The 26930-nt window shown below is 39.1% G+C and overlaps 1 protein-coding gene across 4 annotated transcripts in view; it reads right to left on the reverse strand.

Moving 5' to 3' along the window:
* Window positions 1-24354, reverse strand: part of TSPAN9 (tetraspanin 9) — a 243067-nt gene extending 218713 nt beyond the window's left edge. For 2 of the 4 annotated variants that reach the window (XM_074269260.1, XM_074269259.1), the window contains exons 1-3: window positions 23247-23523; window positions 19555-19622; window positions 147-182 (exon numbers count right to left, since the gene is read on the reverse strand). The gene's annotated coding sequence lies outside the window, so the exon portion shown is untranslated. Of the gene's footprint in view, window positions 1-146; window positions 183-19554; window positions 19623-23246; window positions 23524-23994; window positions 24142-24332 lie in introns of those variants that run through there. The other 2 variants (XM_074269262.1, XM_074269263.1) reach the window with 2 other exon arrangements.
* Window positions 24355-26930: the final 2576 nt, after the last annotated feature.

A 26930-nucleotide genomic window follows, 5' to 3' on the forward strand; every position in this document is an offset into this window, starting at 1 on the left:
AAACTATAAAGAAGCACCAAGGACCAGTTAGATTTTTAAGTGAATTCCATCAAATAGTTAAAGAGCAAGTACTTCTAAGATCCTATAAGTATTTGCAAATATACATACATACATACATACACATACATATAAAGAAAAAGTCTTACCAGTTTCTTTCTATGATGCAAATATGGTCTTGATGCCTAAACAAAAACAAGAGAAAACAGAGAAAGAAAATCATAAATCCTAATGAAAACTGATAAATGTTTTTAATTATATCCTATGACCAAGTAAAATTTTACAAGAACATAAGGTTGGTTGAATATTAGGAAAACTATAAACATAACAGATCACATTAATAACAAAAACAATAAAAATTATATCGTTATATCACTAGATGAAAACACCAACAAGATAGGAATAAATTATCTTTTTACTAATATGGAAAACAAAAAGCCAATGTTAGGTGTAATGGAGATAAAAGCCTACTGAACATTTCAAACTTAATGTCCCAGAGACACCTTGAACTCAACATATCCAAAAATTAACTCATTACTCTTCCTCCTAAATCCAGCCCTATTTCAAGCTTCTTTTTCTCTATTTGAAAGCACCACCCTTCTTCTACTGCCCCAGTCAATATCAGCATTATCCTTGACTCTTCATTCTCCTTCAACCCACATATCCAATTGGCTGCCAAATTCTGCAAGTTCTAGATTTACCATAGCTCTTGTATCTAATGCCTCTCCACTCATTTTATTTCATGTATTTTTCATCTCTCACCATAATTACTAAAACAGTCTCCTAATTGGTCTTCCTGCCTCAAATGTCTCCCCACTTCAGTTTCATTTCCACAAATCCAAAGCTCTCAAATGAAAAAAATCTGCAGCAAAGTTCTCTGATAAAGATCTTATTTGAATATAAACTATTTCCAAATTTACAAATGGTCAAGAGATATGAATAAGATGGTTTTCAAAGAAAAAAATCCAAGCTATCAATAGTCAAAACATGCTCTAAATTACTAATAATTAGAAAAATACAAATTAAAACAATTTCAAAATATGATCCCATACCCAGCAGATTGGCAACAATGACCAAAAAAAATTTTTTTTAATAAAAAACACTTAGCACAGTGGCTGATAAATAGTAGGTGCTTAATAAATGCTTATTGACAAAAAGTAAAATAACAAACGTTGGAGGGGCTGTAGAGAAATAAGTACATTAATGCATTGTTAGTGGAACTGTAAACTGATCCAGCCATTTTAGAAAGCAATTTAAAATTATACTCTAAAAGCTATTAAACTGTTTATACCCTTTAACCACTACTATGTCTATACTCTAAAGAAATCAAAGAAGCCACAGACATAAAAAATTTTAGAACAGTTCTTTTCACGTGGATTAAGAATTGGAAACTGAGAAAATGTCCATCAATTGGGCAATGATTAAACAAATATTATTGTGCTAAAAGAAACAAAGGGAATTGTTTCAGAGGAACCTGGAAGGACATATATGAGTTGTAGCAAGGTTAAAATGAGCATAACCAGGAGAACAATTTATAGAATAATTATATTATTAAGATAAACAACTATGAAAGGTTTAGGAACTCTGATCAATACACAATGATCAATCACAATCCCACAAGAGTCATGAGGAAAACGCCACCCACTTCCAGAAAGAAAGTCCTGACAGAGGCTTTTATTTTTACTACTGTTGTCATTGTTATTGGTTTGGGAGAGAGAGAATAACCAAAGCAGGGATTTGTTTTGCTTGATTATACACATTTGTTATGGGTTTTATTTTTCATCTTTTTTCTCTTTGAAGGGAAGAAAAGTGTAAGAAGGAGAGATTTCAAGCCTAAAAATAAAACTTTTTTTTTTAAATCCCAAATGCTAGAGTAAAGACTTACTCTTTATCATAAAAAGGGAAAGGGACCCACATGTGCAAAAATGTTTGTGGCAGCCCTTTTTGTAGTGGCAAGAAACTGGAAACTGAGTGGATGCCCGTCAATTGGAGAATGGCTAAATAAGTTATGGAATATGAATATGGCATATTACCATTCTGTAAGAAATGACCAGTAGGATGACTTCAGAAAGGCCTGGAGAGACTTACATGAATTGATACAGAGTGAAGTAAGTAAAAGGAAGAGAACATTGTACACAACAACAACAAAATTATGTGTTGATCAACTCTGATGGGCTTGGCTCTTTTCTACAATGAGGTGATTCAGGCCAATTCCAATAGTCTTGTGATGAAAAGAGTCATCTGCATCCAGAAAGGGGACTATGGGGACTGCATGTGGATCACAACACAGTATTTTCACCTTTTTGTTGTTGTTTGCTTGCTTTTTTTCTCATTTTTTTCCTTTTTGATATGATTTTTCTTGTGTAGCATGATATATATGGAAATACGTTTAGAAAAATTACATATATTTAACCTATGTTGAATTATTTGATGGAAGAAGGTGGAGAGAGAGAGAAAAATTGGCAACACAAGGTTTTGCAAGGTTTTGTTTGAATACTGAAAACTATCATTGCATGTATTTTGAAAATAAAAAGCTATTATTAAAGAAAAAAGACTCACTCTTTAACAAAAATTATTGGGAAATCTGGAAAACATGCTGGCAGAAGTTAGTTTTAGACTATATATTGAGACTAGCTCCAAATGAAATCACAACATGCATACAAATTAGAGGAACAAAGAAAACATTTTCTCCTATATCTATAAAGAGGGAAAAAAATTCAGACTAAACCAGGGATAGAGAGGATTACAGGAAATAAAAGGATAATTAGGATAATAACAAAATGAATGGTTTTTGCATAAGTAAAACCAAAGCAGTTAAAATTATAAAACAGTTAACTGGGGGGGAAAGGGGAAATATCTGTAAACAGTTCTCTCAGATAAAGTTTTCATATCCTAAACACATAAGGAACTGCCTTAGATATCTAAGAGCAAAAGCTTATTCTCCACTTCAACAAATTTGACAAATTTCAAGGGTATGAACAGGAGGTTCTAAAAGGAAGAAATTCATGTTATCAATAACCGTATGAAAAAAAAATCACAAATCACAAAATAAAAACTAGGGAAATGTGATTTAAAAACAACTCTGAGGTTCCACTTAATACCCATCAGATTGGCAGATTTTTTTAAAAGGGAGAAAAGGGAAATGACATACATACATTGTTGGTGGAGCTGCAAATTGTTCTAGCCATTCTGGAAAGCAATTTGGAGCTATTTATTAAGAACCAAATATGTTCTAGGCAAGGACAAAATAGTCCCTGCCCTCAAGAAACTACTAACAGGAGGAAGAGATGACATGAAAGTAACTCTGTGCAAATGAGATATATACATGATTTTTAAAAATCAGCGAATTATGTATGTTCTTGGATCCACCAATACCACCATTAGATTTGAGAACCAAAGAAATCAAAGGGAAAGGATTCATATTTACAAAAATATTTACCACAGTTCTTTTTGTAGTGACACAGAATTGGAAATATAGTGGACACCCATCAAATTAATAATAACATTATAAATAATAATAGCTGTATATAATAGATAGATGGATGAATGGATGGATGAATAGATAGATAGATAGAGTGAACTATCACTGTGCTGTAAAGACATAACAAAAGGGACAGTCCCAGACAATCCTGGAAAGACTTATGTGAACTGATGCCAATGGAGTAAGCAGGACCAGAAGAACAATTTCTACAATAAAAGCAACATTATAAAGTAAGACTTAAGAATGATTAGTGAAATAAACAATCAACTATCAGAGCTAGCCCAAGAGTTGCCAAAAAAGAAGAAAAGGAAATGTTTAAAAGTAGGTCACTGAAACAGTTACAAAATGTACAGAAAACCATAGAAGGAAAATCAGTAGAAAACAGAGAAGCAGGACAACTTTGAGAATAATACTCTGAATTTGTTATGTATTTGGAGAGCAAAGCAAGCTGTCTCCCAGCTGCAATCCTCTTTTTTCTTTTCTGTTTTATGTATGGTAAATCTCATCTTATTTGGTGTTTGTTAAGTTCAGAATAAAAACAACTCAAAAAAAAAAAATGGTTTTAATCAAATCCACCCTTAATGACTTAAGCCCAGTGCCTGGAGGAAAAGAAACCTTTATGACTCATTCCAGTAAACTGCCAGACGGCCTCTCATACGCACAAGGCCAGAGAGCCTGCTTTCTACAAAGAACAGGTCTTGGAGCCAATCCAGCTGTGATTGCATCTCCTGGGTCCAGCTGGCTAACACAGCTAGCAATGGGGGGCCCATGAAGCACCAGGAATTTTCCATTCAGACAACCAAGATTTACAAGTTCCCTGACAAGGACCCATTTAGGTTGAGTAACATCCTTACTTGGATCATGACAGGACTAAATGAAAAGGCTATTTAGTTTGGCAATATCCTACCAGGAGGCCAAGGTAAACATGGCTTTGTGGCTAGATTAAAAATGGGACATAGAAATTGCTAGGGAAGCGGCTTACTGGATCACAGGATTTAAGGCTGAAAAGGGTTTTAGAGATCATTTTACAGATGAGGGGAACTGGGGCCAAAGGAGGTTCCCTGACACAAAGATACAAAGACAATTTGAACTCAGGTCCTCTGAAGCCATAGGCAGTTCTCTTCCTTCCAGAAAGTCAGAATAGCAATACTATTTCTTGAAATCTTATGGAATCATTCAAATGGAATCACTTCTGTTTGCTTAATTTTCAAGGATTCTATTTCTTAGATAAGGTTCAGTACTTTTTCCTCTAAACTACTTTTTTTCCTTCCATTTCTCAGGACTCTTATTTTACTTTAAAATAAGTAGTACCTATTGAATACAGTTCCTACTCCTTACAACTGTTAAAATTTATAGGGAATGGCTCCCCTGAAACAAGAGGCTGACTGTCGAGCTTCCCTAAACCAACTCCAACTAAAACACCTAATAATAATCAAGGAACCTAATAAGAAATTACAGCAACAGCTTTCTTCCAAGTCAAAATTTCAGCCAGAAGCCCAAGAGCATCAGGAAAGGAGGTTCCCCTAATCAAGTACCACTGCCACTACTAGTACTGAGACACAAGAGATCCCCAAGATTCTGAGTCCATATACAGCAAGAATGGAAAATCCCTTTAAGTTAATCCTAGGAGGGTGACAGGCAAGGACCAACCAACAGTGCTAAGGCCCTGAAATTCAGGATCCCTAAGATTCTGTCCTCAGATGTGAGAAAGAACTCTCTGGGGTCCAGTACTAGTGGAATCAGCACAAGAAAGCTGGAGGCCAAGGACAAGACCAAGCAGAGCTGACCATCCCACTCAAAAGTACAGCAAGTAGGTGGAACCCAGCCCTGGAACAGAGCCCCAATTCAGGAACCACAAATCACTGCAAGTTAACTCCCTGACAACTGCAGAGACTCAAAGCACAAATTGGATTTTCCACATGAAGATCCAGAAGAAATTAAGAAAATTTTAAAGTAAAATAAGGGTCCTGAGAAATGGAAAGAAAACAAGTAGCGTAGAGGGAAAAGTACTGAACCTTAGCTAAGAAATAGAATCCTTGAAAACGAAGCCAACAGAAATGAATGATTCCATAAGACTTCAAGAAATAGTAGAATAAAATAAAAACACTGGAAAAATAGGAGAAAATGTCAGTTTTCTGATATCAAGAACAAGAGATCCAGAAAACAGATCAAGGAGAGATCATTTAAGAATCAGTAGATTTCCTAAAAACAAGAAAAAGCCTCGATACCATATTTCAAGAAATCATAAAATAACTGTCCAAATCTATTAGAACCAAAAGGAAAAACCCGAAAGAACTCATTAATCACCTCCTGAAAAGAAAAAGTTCCAGGAATGTCAAAGCCAAAATTCAGAGTTCCTACTTGGAATAGATAAATTTCTAGTATTTTTGGTGGTGGAAGGGTGGGGTGGGAAATGGGAAGTGCTGAATAGGAACTCTGAAATAAAAACACAAGATTTCACTTGAAAGGTAAATTTATTTGGCCAATTTAAAGGTGCCCTATGATGATATATTGCTAAGATTCTAATTGGGGAAAGAAATGTGTTCTTTCAGAACCTTTAAAGTATAATGGAATATTACCATTTTCTATAAAATGATAAAGAATTCAGAAAAATTTGGAAAGACATATCATAATATAGAAATAAAACGAGAGGAATAGTTTATAAGGCTTCTCAATAATGTAAAGAAAAAACACCAGCTAGAAATTTCAGCATAGTGTTCAATGCAGTAACTAATTATGGATTTTAAAAGGACAGATGAAGGACAGAAGAAGTATACCTCCCACATGTTGGCAACGAGAAGACAGACTATGAGTGCAGAATAAGACATAAATTTTCAGATATGCCTAATGTGTTGATTTGTTTTACTTAACAAGATTTATTTATTACAAATGCCATCAAGAAGTACCAGTGATATTTTTTTTAAAAGTAAATAGCAACAAGAAAATATTTTAAAAGAAAAATAAGTAGAAAGAGTCCAGGACCTAGATTCAGGAGACATTAGTTTTTATCCTAACATTGACATTTAATAGCTATGTAGCTTCAAACAAGGCAAGTCTTTATCTTTGTTTATCCTCAGTATTCCTCATCAGTGAAATGGGTAGGTAATTTGTAAATTATCTTCTGAAGATATAGAGAACTACTGTGAAGATGACTAAGAATTAGTAAGTTAAGTGCTTAAGCTTCTCACAGAAGGGAAGAGGAAAAGAAATAAGTACTTATTAAGCACCTATTATGTGCCTGGTACTGTGCTAAGCATTTTACAAATACTAATTATTAACTTAATTAAAAATAAAATCATTTTATCTCATAGCAAAGGTCTTGAAAGTTATGTTGTTATTAATTCAAATATTATCTTTAATGAAAGAAAATATCATGAATAAGAAAATAATCATCACTCAGTGATGACTTGATCCAACTAGCACTGTTCTTTCTTTCTTCAATAACAGAACAAAAGAAAAGGTAAAAAGCTAACAGGGACAATGCCAGAGATTAGATATCAGCAATAACCCCTAGACTAAGGAGAAGTGGCAGGGTATAGTAGAAAGCATGCTGGGCTAGATTCAAATCCCATACCTACCATTTGCCAGATATGTGGCCAAAGGCAAATCATTTGCTATTTCTGAACCCATCACTTTACAGGATTATTGCTTGGATCCAATGAAAGAATGGATATTAAAGCATTTAGCGGATCTCAAAATAATCAATCAATAAGCAGCATCTAGTGTGAGGTACTGTGCTAAGCACTATAGAAAAAAACTGATTTTTATCATAAAGAAGAAAATTAATTGTCAGTCTCAAATTTATAGATTGGTCTTTATTGTTTCTTATACAGATTCTTCTATTTTCCATTCTGTACATATATCTCAGACCAGATGACATGGTCCCCCTTAGCATATACTTTCCCATATAGGGAAACAGCCCCCCCCCCACATAAACATGTATGAATATAGGTAAATTTCAGATTTCCTAGAAATGCTTATATTTTCCCTCATAGGGAGGCACACAGCCCCACACATACCTAAACATGAGGATAAGTAAATTTCAGATTTCCTAGAAATGCTTATTTCCCCAAAGGCATGTAAATAGATTTTTCCTAAATAAGACCCTGACAAGTACACAGACATGCATACACACACATGATAATTATTCATGAAATGTTTGTTCAACTCATACCTAATCACATATGCACATTTTAAGAGGTACACACATAGAGACAAATTCATCTGTACCTGCAATAAACAGAATAAACTACTAGATGGTTGAGCTAAAATGAATAAAACTGGCAAAGAAATAGTATGTTGAGATAGGAAAAATTCTAGCACCAGACACAGGAAATATGGGATCGCAAACAAGTTACTAAGTCTTAGTTTATTTATCGGCAAAATGGGAGGACAAGCCCAGATGATTTTAAGGTCTCTGTCTGTTCTAAATTCAATCATGATCTGAACATCCCCATTAACAACATTGCTAGCAGGGCCTTAATTTCTATAATTTTAGGGAATTAAACTTTGTTCAAAAAATTAAAATGTGTTCAATTTGCAGGTTGGATTTGGAGAATCAAAGATGATCTTACCAGGAAGTAGGGGGATCTCTAAAAAGCTCAAAAAGTAATTATGCTTCAAATATAGTCTTGTGGACACTGATGATCTAGTTTCTTCTGGAATTCACTTATATAATGGAACCACACACTGTGTTTCCTCGAACAAATATAAACTTTATTTAAAAAGCACTTGATAAAAATAAAAATAAGTGTTGAAAAGCCTAGCTCCAAAGTACTTTGTACTCAGTTGCTGTTCAGTCATTTTAATTGTGTCCAATTCTTCATGACCCCATTTGGCACAGACGCTGAACTGGTTTGCCATTTTCTTCTCCAGCTCATTTTACAGACGAGGAAACTGAGGCAAATAGGATTAAGTGACTTGCCCAGGTTGAACAACTCGTTAATTGTCTGCAGCCACATTTTAATTCAGGCCTTCCTGATTTCAGGCCCAACACTCCATTCACTGTGCCACCTAGCTGCCTCTTGCACTTAGTAGGGGATTAATAAATGCTTATAGAATTGAATTGTTGAACTGAAAAAAAGGAAGCAAATATTTCTAGGCTTCCCTCAGAGAGAATGGTTAGATTTGTGCTTTGGGCTGATTGCATAAAACATTTGGGTCCTGTTATTGTTTTGGACTAGAAGCTCCTGGGCTCCATAAGGAATTGAGATATTCGATAAATATTTGTGGACTGAACAAAGTTTAATTCCCTAAAATTACAGAAATTAAGGCCCTGCTAACAATGCTGTCTTGGCAGAAGGAAGGAGGCAGGAGAATAGCTGCCAGTCAAGACTAGGCTTTTTTTCAAAGTTTCATTCCAATTCCTGACACTGCATAGACTTCTTGGTGGTTTGTGATCTGTCTTTGTAATCTCTCCTTAAAATCTAGTACACTGTGCTTATAAATATCGAGTAAATAAATCATTAAATGGTATTAACCCTTTGTTTTTCAAGATATACAGATCCATCAGGACTCTTAAACTTAGCTAAATTACTCTAACTGCCTGACCATGCTGAGGTGCCTAGCATATCATTTCCAAGGATAAATATGTCACTGAGTTTCAGCCGTTCTCCCATACCACATATTATAAGAGAAATGGACACTGGAGGGAGCAGAGAGGAAGGGAAATAGGGAGAGAGAGGACAAAGAATTGGATGGGAAAGAGAATTAGTGTTTTTCAGATATGAAGCATTTCTCTCAAGAGAGGTCCTAGGAAAAGGTAGGGAGATTATAAATCTACTCTCCTTTGTACAAATTGATTAATACATAATCTATGAAACAGATAAAGGTAAAAGAATTGTTGCTGGAAAAGCATATTTTGTCAAGTCAAGTTTAAACTCTCTAGGGAATAGCAAGTTAGATAAATGGTTAGAATGAGGGAGAATCCTTCCTAATGGTAACTTCATGGCATTGTTCGCCAAACTGAGCCCCAGTGTAGCATTAATGACCCCATTGACTCCTCATTACACCTCTTTCCCCTTAATTTTGTCTAATCTCATTCTTTCCTAAAGGAGTTATAGCCTTTTAGTGTAGAAGATTTAGGGTCAATAAGTGACCAAAAAAAAAGAGAAAAATACAGAAATAGTGACCTCACATAAGAGGCCAAAGTCCAATTTGAATCTTCCTCTGTCAAGTGAGGAAGAAAAATGTGCAAGATAGATTTCAATCTGAAATAAAGGAAAATTTCCTAACAAAAGGGAATGGCCGGCCTTGAGAGGGAATGCATGCACCACACACTTAGACACCCCCCCCCACCTTCTGCCCCCTCTCTGTAGGTCTTGGAGCAAAGTCTGGATGACCCCTTGTTAGGATATAATTCTTGTTTGGGTGCAGTTTCAACTAAATCCTTGCCAACTATAAGATCTGATTCTACAAAAATTATGAAGTTGGACTCAATAAAAGTTTCTTCTAATTCTAGATTCTAATTAATCACTCCAAGATATTTCATAAACACAACCCTCATACATAAGGTCATGGCTGTGGAGAGGGGGTAGTGAGGGGAAAATCTTCTAACAGAGGCTCCTACCCACATGTTATTTTAGATATCTATTTTACCTCTTTTAAGTAAAACAACTTACAATACCCTACTACCTATTAACTACCTTCTGTTGGCCATTAAAGTACCTTTAACACGTGGCCCTAAGTCATCCTACCTCAATCTCCCTCTGCTTTCAGCCTCTCTACTCCAGTCATAATCTCCTTACCATTTTTATAGGTTCTTGATTCCTCTACTCCCCTCAAGAACACCATGCTCCCACCTCAACCTACCTCTTTTCTGCCTCTTCAAATTCTACTTTAAAAATCTATGTAACTCAATTTAGCATTTGTGTAAACTGCCTTTTATTACTCTATGTGTATGTGTATATATGTGGTATGTGTATAAATATATAGATATATACATATATATAAACATATATATATATATATCTTGCCTCTCTCATGAGAATGAGTGCCATGTTTTATACACACACACAAACACAGATATATATCTGTGTGTGTATCTCTATATCAATATAGATATAGATATATTCTTTGCCTTCCTTATGAGAATGGGTGCCATGTTTTACATCCATCAATGCTTGCCTCATACTAAATGTTTAACACTTACTGGCTGACTTAATGATTTTTTAAAACCTCTTCACTTTCAATATCCATTCCCATTTCTCCAAAAATGGAGGAAGGCATACCTAGAGTCAAGAAGACTTTTGAGACAGAATTCTTTTGTTCTCTACAAAACATGTAGCCTCCATAAGGATAGGGATAATATCCATCTCTGTAGTTCCCATAGCATCTAGCATGCTGCCTTATAGAGGCAAACATATAAATGTTGAAAAATATTATTAAATTACAATGGATATAATTCAACTTGGACTTGATGTATCCCCTCTTATATCTTACAATCCCCTTCAGAGTTTCTCTCTTCCATCATCAACCCTTCATGCTAATCCACTAGTTTTTTATCTGGTGCCTACAAATATGCCCTTTTTTGTTTATCTTCAAAAACCCTTAAAAACCTGCCACTTAATTTTTTTTTTTTGGCTAAGGCAACTGGGGTTAAGTGACTTGCTCAGGGTCTCATAGCCAGGAAGTGTTAAGTATCTGAGAACAGATTTGAACTCAGGTCCTCCTGACACACAGAGATGAAGAGAGGGGGAGGAAGGGAGAGAGAGGGAGGAAGGGAAGGAGGGGGAGAGAGAGACAGACAGACAGACAGGGACAGAGACAGAGAGACAGAGAGGAAGAGGAGAGGAGAAAGAGGGAGAAGGGGAGGGAGGGAGGGAAATATGGGGAGAGAGATAGAGAGGGGGAAGGAAAGGAGGAGAGAAGGAGGGAGGAAGAGAGGGAGGGAGGGAGGGAGGGAGGGAGGGAGAGAGAGAGAGAGAGAGAGAGAGAGAGAGAGAGAGAGAGAGAGAGAGAGAGAGAGAATGAGAGAGAGAGAGAGAATGAGAGAGAGAATGAGAGAGAGAGAATGAGAGAGAGAGAGAGAGAGAGAGAGAGAGAGAGAGAGAGAGAGAGAGAGAGAGAGAGAGAGAAGGAGAGGAAAAGAAGAGGAGAAAGAGGGAGAAGGGGAGGGAGGGAGATCTGGGGAAAGAGGTGGGAAGGAAAGGGGGAGGGATGGAGAGGGAAAGAGAAAGAGAAAGAGATCTCCAATCCTCATCTCTCCCCAGGACTCTAGTCCCATATCTCAACCTGATTATTCCATTGGTCATTTTGAACTCAAAATATGCTAAACCAAACTTGCTATCTTTTCCTCTAAACATATCCTCCTCCTTCTGACCTCCCTATGTTTTTCAAGGACATCATCATCCGTCTAGTCACCCAGGTTCATCACCCGTCATTCTCAACTCTTCATTCTCCATCAACTGCTACAACCCACTCCAAAATCTACCACCTCTGAGCTCAATCCCTCACACCTCTAACTTAAGATTATTGCACTGGTTTCCTAATTTTTTCTTGCATACTTTCTCCCTTCTCCAATCTATCCTTCACATAACTGCCAAAATGATATTCCTGAAGCACAATTCATTTTTCCATACCAAAAGCTTCTATGCCTCTCCGCTGTCTTTAGGGAAAAAAAACTATATACTTCTATTTGGCATTTAAAGCCTGTCACAAACTGGCTCCAACCTATCTTTTTGAATTAATTTCACATTACCATCCCTCACATTCCTATGTTCCAGTCAAGCCTGCTTACTTGCTATTCCCAGTAAAATAACATTTGGATTAGACGATGGGGGGAGAGAGCTCCAAGATGACAGTAGAGACAGCAACCCAGCTGGACTCTCCTAACATTCCCCAACAAACAACTTTAAAATAATGCCTTACATCAAATTCTGGAGCGACAGAGCCAACAAAAGGTCAGAGTGAGACATTTTTCCAAGCAAAGGCAACTTGGGAGGTCTGCAGGAGATATCTATGACACTGAGTAGCCTGAAGAGTACATAGCTGCAACACTAACATGGGCCTTGCACATAGCAACAACTTCAGGATCTCTCAGAGCAGAGATGGGAAGAGGATCAGACAAATGGTCAGAAAGAAATTATGGGGGACCCTCTGCTGGCACTAGGTGCAGAATGTGGCACCGTCTGGCAACTCTATTGCCCATATGCAGTTCTACGTGACAGTCAGTCACAGGGGAGCTAGAGTCCTGCTAACATGTCCAAGACAAAAAAAAAAAAAAAAAAAAAAAAAAAAAAAAAAAAAAAAAAAAAAACACTTGGTGCAGCAAGAGATCTGGTCACTGTTCCATTGCTTATAGCACATTTGCCTGAAGGGGAGCAGGGGCTCTTCCTGAGTAAAGACCAGAGCACAGACCTAAAGAACAGTGACTACACCTATCCCCAAATCACACCACACTAAAAATGTGCAGACCCCCAAAACAAGCCCTGAAAACTGCAGCTTACAAAACCTACTTTGAGAGAGTCTCCCCACCCATTAAGGTAAGCAAAGCCCAACTTTAAAATAAAGCTTAAAATGAAGAAATAGCTGGGGAAAATGAGCAAACCACCAAAAAAAAAAAAAAGAAGAAAAGAAAAAGTCATTTGACCACAAAAAATTACTACAGGCAGGAAAGACCAAGACACAAACTTAGAAGACAATAATGTCAAAAATATCTGCAAGTGAACCTTCAAAGAAAAGCCCAACAAGAATTCCTAGAGGAGTTAAAGAAAGAGATGAGAGGTAAAGGAAAAATTTGGAAAAGAAATAAGACCGATGCAAGAAAACTAGGAAAACAGAATTAGCAGCTTAGTAAAAGAAGCACCAAAAATGAAAAAAATAATACCTTAAAAATAGAATTATGAAATGGTAAAAGAGGCACAAAAATTTACTCTTTGAAAAGAAAGTACAAAAGCTCAGTGAAGATAATAATTCCTTAAAAATTAGAATTGGACAAGCAAAACTAATAACTCTATAATTCATTAAGAAACAATTTTAAAAGTAAAAAATGAAAAAAATAGAAGAAAATAGGAAATATTTCATAGGAAAAACAAGTGACCAGGAAATTAAATGATAAGGTGATCATTTAAAAATACTGGATTACCTGAAATCTATGACAAAAAAAAAGAAGGGGACCTAGACATGAAATCTCAAGAAATTATAATGGAAAAAATCCCTAATATCTTAGATTCAGAGAATAAAATTAAAATCAAAAGAATCTACTAATCATATCCTGAAAGAAATCCAAAATTGAAAACTCCTGGAAATATTATAGCAAATTCTAGAGATCCCAAGTCAAAAAGGACACACTGCAAGCATCCAGAAAGAATGAATTCTAAAACTGCAAAGCTACAGTCAGGATTACACAAGATTTAGTAGCTTCCATATTAAAGGAGTGGATATCTTGGAACATGCTCTTTCAGAAAACAAAGGAACAAGGATTACAATCAAGAATAACTTATCCAGCAAAATTGAATTTAGTCTTTAAAAGGGAAAATAGACATTTAATGATATAGAGGACTTTCTAACATTCCTGATACAAAGGCCAGAACTTTTGACATTCAAACATAAGAATCAAGAGGAATATAAAAAGATAATTAGGAAAAAATAAGGGATTCCATAAGATTGTATTTTTTACATTCCCATACAAGAATATAATACTAATAATTCCTTTAAAAATTTATCATTTTAGCGTAGTTAAAAGAAGTCTACATAGATGGAAGAATATGGATATGAGTAACATGATCTCAGAAAAATATAAAGGGGTAAGAAAGATAAATGTCCTGGGAAAGGGAGAAGGGTGAAAAAGAATGAGGAAAATTATCTAACATAAGAGCTTTTACAGTGGGGGGGGGTGTAGAATGGGGAAGGAGTAGCAGGCAACATTTAAATCTCATTCTCATCAGACTGGCTCGAAGAATAAGTATACATACTCAGTTTGGTATGGAAATTTATTTTTATAAGAAATTATATATTACAAATTTAATCCATCACTTTCTATAAGATATCCTATTACTGATTTTAGCCCTGCAACCCAGACATGTTTTTTCCAAATTCTTCCTCCTTCCCACCCCTCATCTCTGACAGTTTAAGCAATTTGATACAGGTCATAAATGTACAAATATGCAAAACATATTTCCATGTTCATCTTTAGAAAACTATCTTACCCAACAAGGAAGTAGGAGGAGAAAGGACAGTAGAAAGAGAGGATAATGATAAAACAGAGGGAAGATTAAGGGAAGTAGTGATCAGAGGCAAAACAGATTTCTGAGGATGAACAGAGTAGAAAGAAAATGAGAAGGAAAGGCAGAAGAAATAGTAGAGAGGGAAATACATAATTGATAATCATAACTGTAAATGGGAATGGGATGAACTCATCCATAAAATGAAAGCAGATAGTAGAATAGATTAGAAACAAGAATCCAACAATTTGTTGTCTATAAGATACACATTTAAAACAGAAAGACACATGCATAGTTAAAATATGGAGCTGGAGCAGAATCTATTATATTTCAGCTGTAATTTTTTAAAAAGGCAAAGGTAGCAATCAGGACATTAGACAAAACAAAAGCAAAAATAGGTCTAATCAAGGAAACATTTTGTTAAAAGGTATCATAGTCAGTAATATTTTTAAAATTTCAGCAAGTTTCTATAATAAAACCTTTATTTCTCAAATATATATAGGAAGCTAAGCCAAATTTATAAAAATATCTAGAGCCATAAAACAGGTAGTTTTCAAGATAAAGAAATCAAAACTATTTGTGGTTATATGGAAAAAAATGCTCTAAATCATTATTGATCAGAGAATGCAAAGTAAAACAACTCTGAGGTACCACTTCACATCTATGAGATAGGTACACTAATGCATGATAAGTGATGAACTGGTCCAATCATTCTGGAGAATAGTTTAGAAATTATGCCCATAGGGTTATAAAACTCTGCATACCCTTTGACCCAGAAATACCTCAATTAAGAGTATATCTAAAGGGATCAAAGAAAAAAGGGAATGACCTCTGTGCACAAAAATACATATAGCAGCTCTTTTTTTTATGGTAGCAAAGAATTAGAAATCAAGGGGATGCCTATCCACTGGGTAACGGCTGAACAGATTGTGATACATAACTGTGACGGGGATATGATGAGAGGGATGATTTCAGAAAAACAAGGAGACTTATTTGAACTGATCCATAGAGAAGTGAGCAAAACCAAGAGATCACTGCACACTGTAATGCACTACTATAATAATGATCAATTGTGAAAGTCTTTGCAACTCTCATCAATACAATGATCCAAGAAAATTCTGAAGACAATTCACGATGAAAAATTCTATCCACCTCCTGAGAAAAAATTGATGAGCTTCTGAATACAAGCTGAAGTATAATTTTTTTCACTTTTTTTATATTTCCCCCCATATCATGGCTAATATGGAAATGTTTTGGATGATTTTTCATGTGTATTTGATATTCTATTGTTCCTCTTCCCTGTAGGTGGAGGAGGAGCTGGTGGGAGGGAAAGAAACTGAAACCAAAAAAAATGTTTAAAAAATGCTAAAAATAAATAAAAATGGGGGGGAGGGAGCATTTCATCTCCTGCTTCCATGACTTTGTATGTCTGTCTTTTATGTCCTCACCTCTTTTGTTCCCTAGCTCTTCACTAACACTCAGTTCAAGTATGACTTCTTACCTAAAGCCTTTAAGACCATCCCCTATTGATTGCCTGTCATCTAGGGGAGGGAGTAGAAGGAGGGAGGGGAAAATTTGGAAACATGAGTACAAGGGATAATGCTGTAAAAAAAAATTACTCATGCATATGTACTGTCAAAAAAATTATAATTATAAAATTAATAAAAAAGACTATCCGCTATCCCCATGGGCGTTAATAATGTACCCCATTCCAGAAATTTTCTTTGCAGTTATTTATTTGCATGACTGTTCCTTCAGTAAAATAAAAATAAACTTAACATTATTTATAATACCTTGAGGTTCACATTAAGAAGAATATAAGGTTTTTGAGGGCATATTTGTCTTAGTATATACATTATGTGACATATCCACAGTAGGGGCTTAATAAATGCTTGTGTAAATTAGAACCCATCCACAAATGTGACCAAGACAATGATAAAATTAGAGACCGTGCTATACAAAGATCAATCAAAGGAATTAAGGTTATTTAGTCTTAAGATGACAACATTTAAGAGGAAAACATTAAGGATCTTCATATATAGAAGGAGAATGAGCCTTGTTCTGCTTGGCACCCAAGGGCAAAACTAGAAGCAAAAAATGAAAATTGCTCAATATAGGAAAAATATTCTAATAATCAGAGCTGCCCAAAAGTGGAATTAAGAGGTAAATTCCCTCCTTCCTGTGATTCAATAGCACGGGCATAGACAGATACCACAAGATCATCACTGAGATATCACAGTTGTTAGAGTCTTATACTTGGAGTTCAAATCCAGCCTTAGACATTTACTTGGCTGGAATCATTTCACCTTTGCTTGCCTCATTTTTCCTCATCTGTAAAATGGGGATGATAACAGGACCTACTTCCCTAGGTTGTTGTGAGGATCAAATTAGATAATAATTGCAAAGCACTTTGCAACTTTAAAGCATTATGCAAATACTTGAGATTATTATCCTAGGATCAGAGGCTACAAACACTTCTTATATAAATATCACAGTAAAGGAAAAATATGCACAGCCATCCTGTTTGGTAAAGAAGAATCTGTGGAACATTCTCTTAAAACAGTCACTTATTACCACTCAAAATTAAAATGCCTCCTGCCCCTCCTTCCCTGCTCCCTGCCCAAATATTTCCTGTCCCCTTTTCCTGTTATTCTGCCCTTTCCTTTTTCCTGAATACAGCTCCCCACATAGCTTTGGCTTTACAAAATTTTGGAAATGCCAATTTTTTGAAAGTGACTCAAAATGAAATTTAAGACATACTTTTTGGGCATGGCCAATGAGGAAATCTGTTTTAGTTAACTATGTATATTGGTTACAAGGATTTTTTTTTTTTTGATTGGCAAGTATGGAAGAAAAATGTTTTAATTGAAAAAAATAAATTTAAAAAATCATATGGAAGAAGGGGGCAGAATAAGAGCATCATAAAGATGCTCAGAAAAGTCAACAGCCACTCAGTACACTAAGCAGCAAAGCCAGGATGCTAAGTAAAGGTCTCTGACCCCAGATCTAGTCCTCCTGCCACTTTACAGCACTTTAGAGTTTGAAAGCAGCTCATTAGCTCCACAACTCATTAGTATCTCACAACCTACCTAATTAACTATTTCAGGTATAATTTTTGCCATTTTACAGATGAAAAAGGTGAGGTTAAGTGACTTGTTCATGGCTGTATGTGACACACAAATACTGTCAGAAGTGGGATTTGAATTCAGGTCTTCTTGACTACAAGTCAAACAAAACAATGTATGTGCCAGAAGACAGCTAGATACACATTTACACTCACATTTCTGCCCCCAATCCTTTCCCAGTTCTACACCTACAAATAGATACATTTTTATGTCTGGGGGTTGAGGAAGAGGGAAATCAAGAGTAAATAATCAATATCTGACCATAGATGATGCTAAATTTACTCACCTGAAAAACCAGAGTCCATCCAACATGGTAACATGGACACCTCCAAATTCAGCTAAAATTTAAGTACTAATTTATAAGGAAAGCATGCCCAGTACCAGTTTACAACCAGAACACAAGAATACAAAGACCTGATTACTAGCCAGGTGACCCATACCATCACTGTAAACAACTTCTTTCCCCCCATCCCCCAGCTTTCAACTGAAAGCAGTTTTTAGGATTACTTATTAACTTTGTACCTTTCAAACCCTCATACTCAAAAAGCAAAGGACAAGAAGCAAAAGACCACAAAAGCTTTTTTTTTTCAGGCATTTGGATCTGGAGATTAAAATTCTCTTGAGAGAGGAAGAAAGAAAAGAAATATTTTCAGATGTTGTTTGTCCTTGCAGAGTGGTGCAGATCCTTTTGAGTTCTCCTCACGGCTTTGTCTGGGTTGGTTCCATCAGAAACTAGATGATTCAAGTTTCTGCCCCCAAACCTTTCCACAAATTAAGGACATTGCCACTTTTTCCCAAAGGGCAGAAGCCTGAAAAATCTGAAGAAAGCTAGTTCCAACAAAGTGTGTAATTTTCCTTTTATATTCAACTTTTTTATCCACATCCCTGATTTCTAAGTTGGTTTGATTTCTTTCAGATCCATGCCAGGTTGCACAGCTGCATATGAGTCCCCAAACATAAGCAGCACCCCAAATCCCAAAGCAGCATAGCTGAAAACTGATAGCCATCAAGACCACTGACTAGGAGGGAGAGTTTCTTAAAATGGGAACTCACATTCCCACTCTTCTCCAATTTAGCCTGCAAATATATGAAATCAAAGCAGACCACGAGGAGACCTGCCCAACATTTCCACAGAGACAACAAAGGTGGCATTGTGGGTACCAGACTTGCGGGCAATGTGCAAAACTACAACTCAGGATCAACATAAGATTCATCTATTCCCTGTTCTAATTTGAGGCTCCCTGTTGGGACTCACAAGGAAGCAAATTTCCTGGCAAGGAGCCACCGAGGAGAAAAAATGTATTAGTTGCCAGTAGGGGGGAAGAACATCATGAACATCTTGAAGTCTGCGTGAAGTTTACCCAGTGGTCTATGAAGGAGCCTGCATTTGAGGGGGTGGAGGAGAAGGTAGAAGAGAAGGAATGACTTCTCTCCTGCAAACTACCCAACAGCCAGGCATCCAGGATATTCCATCCTTGTCCCACCCTGGCTCCCCAAGGGTTTTCAAGGGTGGGAAGCAGGAAGTTTACAAGACTCTCCTGCTTCCCTCAGCTCCTTCCATACATTCAAACAATCAGCAAAGGCTGGAATGATTGTACAAGTTAACACTGGTGTTAGCTCCTAATTAGAAATAATGAGGGTATATAATTCTCTCTCCCTACAAGTCCCCCAAACCCAGTCATTCCATCTCCTACTAAGAGGATGGGATCCTCTCATCCCCAACACCCAATCAAGAAGTAAGCAAACCATTAGTGTTTATAATATAGGTTTCCTCGGACTTCCTACTGACCTGATTTCTCTTGTCCTCCTGAAAAGACTTGGGCTGCTTACTAACAACAGGAGATCTGGGAGGTCTTTCTGTGGGAAAAGAGACATCCATGAGCAGTTATTTCTGAGAAGCTGACACTGACCCTCTTCCTTTGGAGCCAGTTCTCACCCATCACGAATTCATTATTTTGATTCACATTCACTAAACCTTTGATATGTATAGCACTGTACTAGGTGCTACAAGACAGAAGTAGCATACAATATGATTACTAACTGGAAGAAGCCTTCAGTCTATCCAGAGAAGCAACATATATATATATATATATATATATATATATATATATATATATATATATAAATCAAACTAAACAATGAATTAACCTAGAGACCACTCACATGGGCAAATACTAGTAGTTCAGGTTAAAAAGGTAGATTAGGATCAAAGGTGTTCAGATGCCAGGTTAAGGCCATGAAGGACTACCCTCTGGGCTTTGACTGCTAGTGGTAGTGGTAGAAATGGCTGTGCTCTTTCATTTCATGTTTGCAAAACTTGTTTCACAATGAGATTGCAAGGACTTGAATGGCAAAGACCCTATTGTTTATCTCTGGATTCCCTATTCCACCTAATCTGGTGCTAGACACACCGTAGGTATTTTATAAATCTTGCTCATTTGGTTATCACAAAATTCTCAACACAGTTCTCCTTTTGTGTATGTGTGCATGTATATTTTCCCAAAGAGGCTTTGGCCTAATTAAGGATGGGGTCTTAAGATTTCTTTATATCCTCAGTATCCAGCACAGGATCAGGCATAAAACAGGGATTGCCTGTTAATAAATATCTGTTTATTGATTGAGAAGGGAGATATGGCCACAGGGAACTTAAAAGCTAACTGAAATAATGCAAACACAAACCCCAAAGGGTTACAATTAACTTTAACTAGTTAGGAGAGTTTTAATCATCCAGATCCTCCTTCTTCCCCATGAAGGCTCAGCTGAGTCAGTAGTACTAGGGCTGGGCCAGAGGGGAGGGGGTGAATATAAATATCTGTCTTGCTGACTGCATTCCTAAGCCAAATATAAATGGTATAGGGGTTTAAACTGTTTTCTACTATCCATAACTTAGTTCTCCATAATGCTATTCTCATCCCCCGTATAGATAATAAAAGCAGATTGTACTTCTCAATAATGTGATACATAGAAATGTCCCTATGGATATATTTATCAGGGAAATAAATATTGCTGTCTAAGATCGAGTTGAGCACAAATCTATGCTTTCTCTCAGCTAGTCAAGGAAAGCTTCTTGGAAGAAGTGGGATCTCTGCCATCATAGCTCTGCAGAAAATGGGAGGAAGGGAGCAGAAAGGAAAGAAAAAAAAAGAACAAAGACTTTAAGATGTACTTTTAGCCTCTTCACCTCTTCCCAAGTATGGGGCAGACCCCCAGAAATTTCTATCTAATTTTAGTGATTGAGGAGGCAAGAAAAGACTTACAAGTTCAGTCCCATTTGGAAACATAATTTTGCTTCCCCACTTACAAGATGGCAGCCAGAGGCCTCTCCCATTTTTCTAAAATCTCTAATCAGACACAGAAACTGCAAGAATTCTTGGGGAGAGGTCAGGGAAGGGAACTGCATCTTTTTCAAACAAGGAAGAGATATTGCAACTTCAGCTCCAAGATACACAAATGCAGAGCACAAGGCTGAGAGTTAGGAAATATGTTCCAGCTGTGAAACTTACTGACCATAAGGCAAGTCATTAAACAGAACCTCCCTGTGGCTCAATTTCTTCATCATAAAAAGAGTTTGGACTGGAGTTTCTTTCCAGTCCTAACATTCTGTGGCACAATTCTATGGGGGAAAAGTTAAAAAAAAAAAAAAAACCACCTCTTTTGTAGTTTTAAATTTAAAATCTTTTAAACTAATGCAAACTGATTGGCTAAATCCCAAGGCCTTGAACTGCTCTAAAATAACCTCCTATGAAGTATGTCCTCCCTGTACTTACTATTGCACAAATGCTAATAGGTATAAATGAAGACACACACACACACACATACACACACACGAGTCATCCTCTGAGCACCCTCCTCAAAGCAGAAAACAGCTAGACTAGGAATCCTAACAACTCAGTAGGTCTTGGTCCCGTAACTTCAGGGCCAGTCAACTCCACTGAAACTCAATATTTCTACTATTCTCCTTACAATCCTATGTGATCTGTCTTACAATCAATATTAGTGTCATTGTGGGTATTCTTAAAAAGGCTCAGAAGGCCTGCCCTGTCCCTATTTCTGTTTCTTTCCTCTTACTTAACCAACAGTCCTCACAAGATAAGTGGACTCCCTCCAAATTTCTCACTCCACATCATATCACCCCCTCTTGCCTCTTGCCCCAGTCAGCCCAGAGGGTTCTGTCCTGTCTCTTACTTCACTTTACCTCCTCCCTCACCCCATATAGGACCACCCTGTCCTGGTTCTCCAAAATTGCCCTCTTTCACCCTGTCTTCACTTTAGCCCCAAGCTTTCCAGAAATGACCACCTTCACCCACATTCCACCACCCTGTCTTGCCTCCTGCCCCAGGCTCTCCAATATTTCCCTTCCTTTCCCCCATCTCCCACCTCCCCATCCTGCCTCTTGTCCCAGGCTCTCCCATATCCCACCCTCACATCCCACCCAGGCTCTCCAATGTGCCCCTTCCCTCCCCCTCCATCCTGCCTCTTGTCCCAGGCTCTCCAATATGCCCTCCTTCACCCCATGTCCCAGCACCTCATCCTGCCTCCTCCTGTCCCAGGCTCTCCCATATCCCACCTCCCATCCTGCCTCAGGCTCTCCAATATGCCCCCTCCCTGCCCCCACATCCCTCCCACACAACCCACCCAGGCTCTCCAATGTGCCCCTTCCCTCCCCCCACATCCCACCTCCCCATCCTGCCTCTTGTCCCTGGCTCTCCAATATGTCCTCCTTCACCCCATGTCCCACCTCCCCATCTTGCCTCCTGTCCCAGGCTCTCCCATATCCCACCTCCCATCCTGCCTCAGGCTCTCCAATATGCCCCCTCCCTGCCCCCACATCCCACCCTCACATCCCACCCAGGCTCTCCAATGTGCCCCTTCCCTCCCCCCACATCCCACCTCCCCATCTTGCTCCTGTCCCAGGCTCTCCCATGTCCCACCTCCCATCCTGCCTCAGGCTCTCCAATATGCCCCCTCCCTGCCCCCACATCCCACCCTCACATCCCACCCTCACATCCCACCCTGGCTCTCCAATATGTCCTCCTTCACCCCATGTCCCACCTCCCCATCTTGCCTCCTGTCCCAGGCTCTCCCATGTCCCACCTCCCATCCTGCCTTAGGCTCTCCAATATGTCCCCCCTGCCCCCACATCCCTCCCACACAATCCACCCAGGCTCTCCAATGTGCCCCTTCCCTCCCCCCACATGCCACCCACCCATCCTGCCTCCTGGCCCAAGCTCTCTAACATGCCCCCTTCACCCCGCTTCCCAGCACCCCGCCCTGCCTCCTGTCCCAGGTAGCCCACCCCATTACCGAAACTTTCCCAACTCTCTCCTCTATCCCATTCTCTCTAAGAAACTTTCCTAATTTCCTCACCCCCCCGTGCCCTCTGCTAGCCCTTCCTGGCACCTAGTCCCCTCCCGACCCTAGCGCCCCTTCTTTCCGCTCCCGCGCCCCCTCCCCCTGCCCGGGCACCCCGCCCTCTCCTACCGCTCCCTCCGGTCCTCGTCCGGGCCCCGCTGGCCGGGCCGGGGAAAGGCTCCGTCCGGGTTGGCCGGCCCGCACCGGCCCTCCCCGCCCCTCCTTCTCGCAGCGGCCGGAGTCTCCACAACTTTGCCCGCTCGGCCGGCCCCGGGGCCAGCGCCCCAGCCGCCGCCGCCGCCGCCCTGCCCGAGCCGGGGCCCCGGCCTCCCGGCGGGCGGAGGAGTGGGGGTTGGGGGGGCTGGAATGAAGCTTCCAGCCGCCGCCCAGACTCCCGCTCCAGCCGCCGCCGCCGCCGCCAGTGGAAACGGGGGGCGGGGCGGGGGGCTCCTTTCGGGGAGGGGGCGGGGCTGTGCCTTCTCGGGAAGGCTGGACTAGAGCTGAGACTGTACCCCGCGCGGAGGAGGGGGGATGGAGAGACCTGGAGAGCCGGGAGTGGAAGAGAGAAGAGGAGGGGAGAGCGGAGGAAGAGGAGGGAGAGCCTAGGGAGGAGAAATGAAGGGGAAGGGCTTTCTAAGGGAAGGAAAGGACAGATTCAGGGGAGGAGCGGAAGGTCTTCCACAGTGGGGGAAGATGACTGGTTCTCTGGAGGAAGGGGAGATGAGCCGAGGTGCTGCAGAGAACTGCACCCTTGCGGGGGGACGCGGGGACGCCTTGCCCCGTCCTGCCCCGTCCCGACCTCACGCCGCTCCGTTTTAGGATGATTGGTAGGCAGGAAAGGGGCTTTGGATGCCGATCTCCTAGTCCAGTCTCTCACCAACTTTATTTCTGAGACGCGGAGAACACGAAGTGCTCACACAGGTAACAAAACCATGATTTAAATCCAGGTCTTCTGATACCAAATCCAGTGAGCTTCCCGCTAAGCCACACTGCGTGTAGGTAACTGAATCCTCGACACGCACACCCAACAAAGCCCGGAGCCTGCTGGACTCCCAACCCTCTGCCTTTAATTATACACGTCAGCGGCAAGGTAGAGGGGTGAAAGGCCAGAGAGGCCTGGGGCAGCTGGTCTCAACTCCCGAAATGCTTCATGCCCCAAGTCTTTTCTGTGACCACAAGTGCCCCGCTCTCCTCACTTACGCCCAGAAAACTCACCCGGACTTTCAGAAGAGGAAAAGAACTGGAACTAGAGCAAATAGGTTTTGTCCCATGGAACCAAAATTCAACACTTACACTCCATCCCCTTAGAAACTGCGAGGTTTAGCACCTCCCTGCAAGACAATAATTAGTTTAAATAGAAAGCTACCAGGGGGTTTCTTCCCCCAGATAAGCTCCTCCCCGATGACCTCTTTTGCTTCCCTAGCAAAGCCTCACAGTGTCCTGAGTCCCGGAGTCTAAGAATCTCCCTATCAAAAGGACCTTATTGCACCACATCTCTCACCCATATTACCTCAAGCAAATTTGTTTTGTTTTGTTTTGTTTTTCAGTTGATTTCACGCCCACTTACACTATTTTGGGGAAGGAAAGGATGATATACCATGTAAAGCTTTTCCCAAGTAACAAAGTTGATGGATGGCACTTTCTTTTGTAATAGCCACATCCAATCATTCAGTGAAGAGGGAACCCACCTAAATCCCAAGGCAGCCCGAAACACTTTTGCAGAAATCTAATTGTTACAGTGCTTTCCCTTCCTGAAGTCTGTATTCATTCATTCATTGCCCTTAGTTTTAGTCTTTAAGGCAGCAGAACAAACCTAACCAATCCCTCTTCCATGTGACAGCTCAATACCTGAAAATGACTCCCGTTCTTCTCCTAAATCTTTTGCAATCTTAACATGCCCAGGGATTGCAAGTAATTTCAGTGACCTTCAGTGTCCAGATACTCTGGACACTCCCCAATTTATCAATGCCCATAACTGAACAACACAGCTATGGCCTGACCAGTGTAGGTAGATTAGTGCTATTGTCAGCTATTGAATCTGAGAACATAAAAACCTGATGTGTTGATTTGTAACCTGAGGCCTAAAGCCCATTGGTATGGGACTCTTCTTGCTGGGGAAGATCAATGCTCTCTGCCTGGGTAAGGAATAGGACAAAGTTGGAGTGAGCCAAAGAAAAGAGAGGTTTGTTCCTCTTCAGTATAAGAGTCTTTGGATCTTCTTCAAATGTAATCTCTTTAGGCTCTTCAGTTTCTGAACATTGGTTCTGGCTTCCAGAGAAGAGATAGAAGATAATAATCCCATTTCAGGGTTGCTGAAAGAAAAGACTGGGAAGAAGTCAACTGTCTTCCTCATGTTACTGTCCCCAGCATGCTATACTAGGGACTTTGGAGAACTTCCCCAATAAGAGAACTCTTTCATTCTGTATTGTATGGTATATATATTCTCCTATATATACTTCCTCTGATTTCTGTATTTTGCTATGATAAATGGACTTCTTTGGATAAATAGATGGACTTCTATGGATAAATGGACTTCTTTGCTATCTATTTTGTATTATTGTGCAACTGGTATTTCATGAGAAGGGAGTCAAGTCTGGAATATTAAGTTTGGGGTCCTTTCCCCAGAATAATGAAGTAACAATCAGAAATTAGTTTGAACCCTAAAACTACCACCTTGAGATTAATAATATTTAAGGGAATATAGATGGATATAATTCTAACCTTCCCTTGATCCCTTCTCCTCCTCCTCCTTCTCCTCCTCCTCTTCCTCCTTTTCCTTCTTCTTTTTCTTCTTCTTCTTCTCTCTCTCTCTCTCTTTTGTTTCTGGACCCAATAGCTTGATATCCTTCCTGGCTTGAAATAAAGTTTTCTTTGAAGAAGGGTACAGAGGAGAAAAATATAGAGATCTCCATTCTGTCTCTCTTCAAGTCACATAATGATACCCCTATTCTACATATGAGACACAGCCCTTGATAGAACACCAGGTTTTGGGGACACTGATACATTGTTGGTGGAATTGTGAATACATGCAGCCATTCTGGAGAATGATTTGGAACTATGCCCAAAAAGTTATCAAACTGGGCATACCCATTGATCCAGCAGTGTTACTACTGGGCTTGTATCCCAAAGAGATATGTGCAAGAATGTTTGTGGCAGCCCTCTTTGTAGTGGCCAGAAACTGGAAACTGAGATCCATCAATTGGAGAGTGGCTGAATAAATTGTGGTATGTGAATGTTATGGAATATTGTTGCTCTGTAAGAAATGACCAACAGGATGATTTCAGAAAGGCTTAGAGAGACTTACATGAACTGATGCTGAGTAAAATGAGCAGGACCAGGAGATCATTATACACTTCAACAACAATACTATATGGTGATCAATTCTGATGGACATGGCTCTCTTCAACAATGAGATGAACCAAATCAGTTCCAATAGAGCAGTAATTAAGTGAACCAGCTACACCCAGCAAAAGAACTCTAGGAGATGACTATGAACCACTAGATAGAATTTCCAATCCCTCTATTTTTGTCCGCCTACATTTCTGATTTCCTTCACAGGCTAATTGTACACTGTTTCAAAGTTCGATTCTTTTTGTGCAGCAAAATAACTGTATGGACAAGTATACATATATTGCATTTAACTTATACTTTAACATATTTAACATGGATTGGTCAACCTGCCATCAGGAGGAAGGGGTAGGGGGAAAGAGGGGAAAAGTTGGAACAAAAGGTTTGCAATTGTCAATACTGAAAAATTACCCATGCATATATCTTGCAAATAAAAAGCTATAATAAAAAAAAATATATTAAAAA

This window comes from Sminthopsis crassicaudata, chromosome 5, assembly GCF_048593235.1.
Source record: "Sminthopsis crassicaudata isolate SCR6 chromosome 5, ASM4859323v1, whole genome shotgun sequence".
In the NCBI taxonomy this organism is placed as follows: domain Eukaryota; kingdom Metazoa; phylum Chordata; class Mammalia; order Dasyuromorphia; family Dasyuridae; genus Sminthopsis; species Sminthopsis crassicaudata.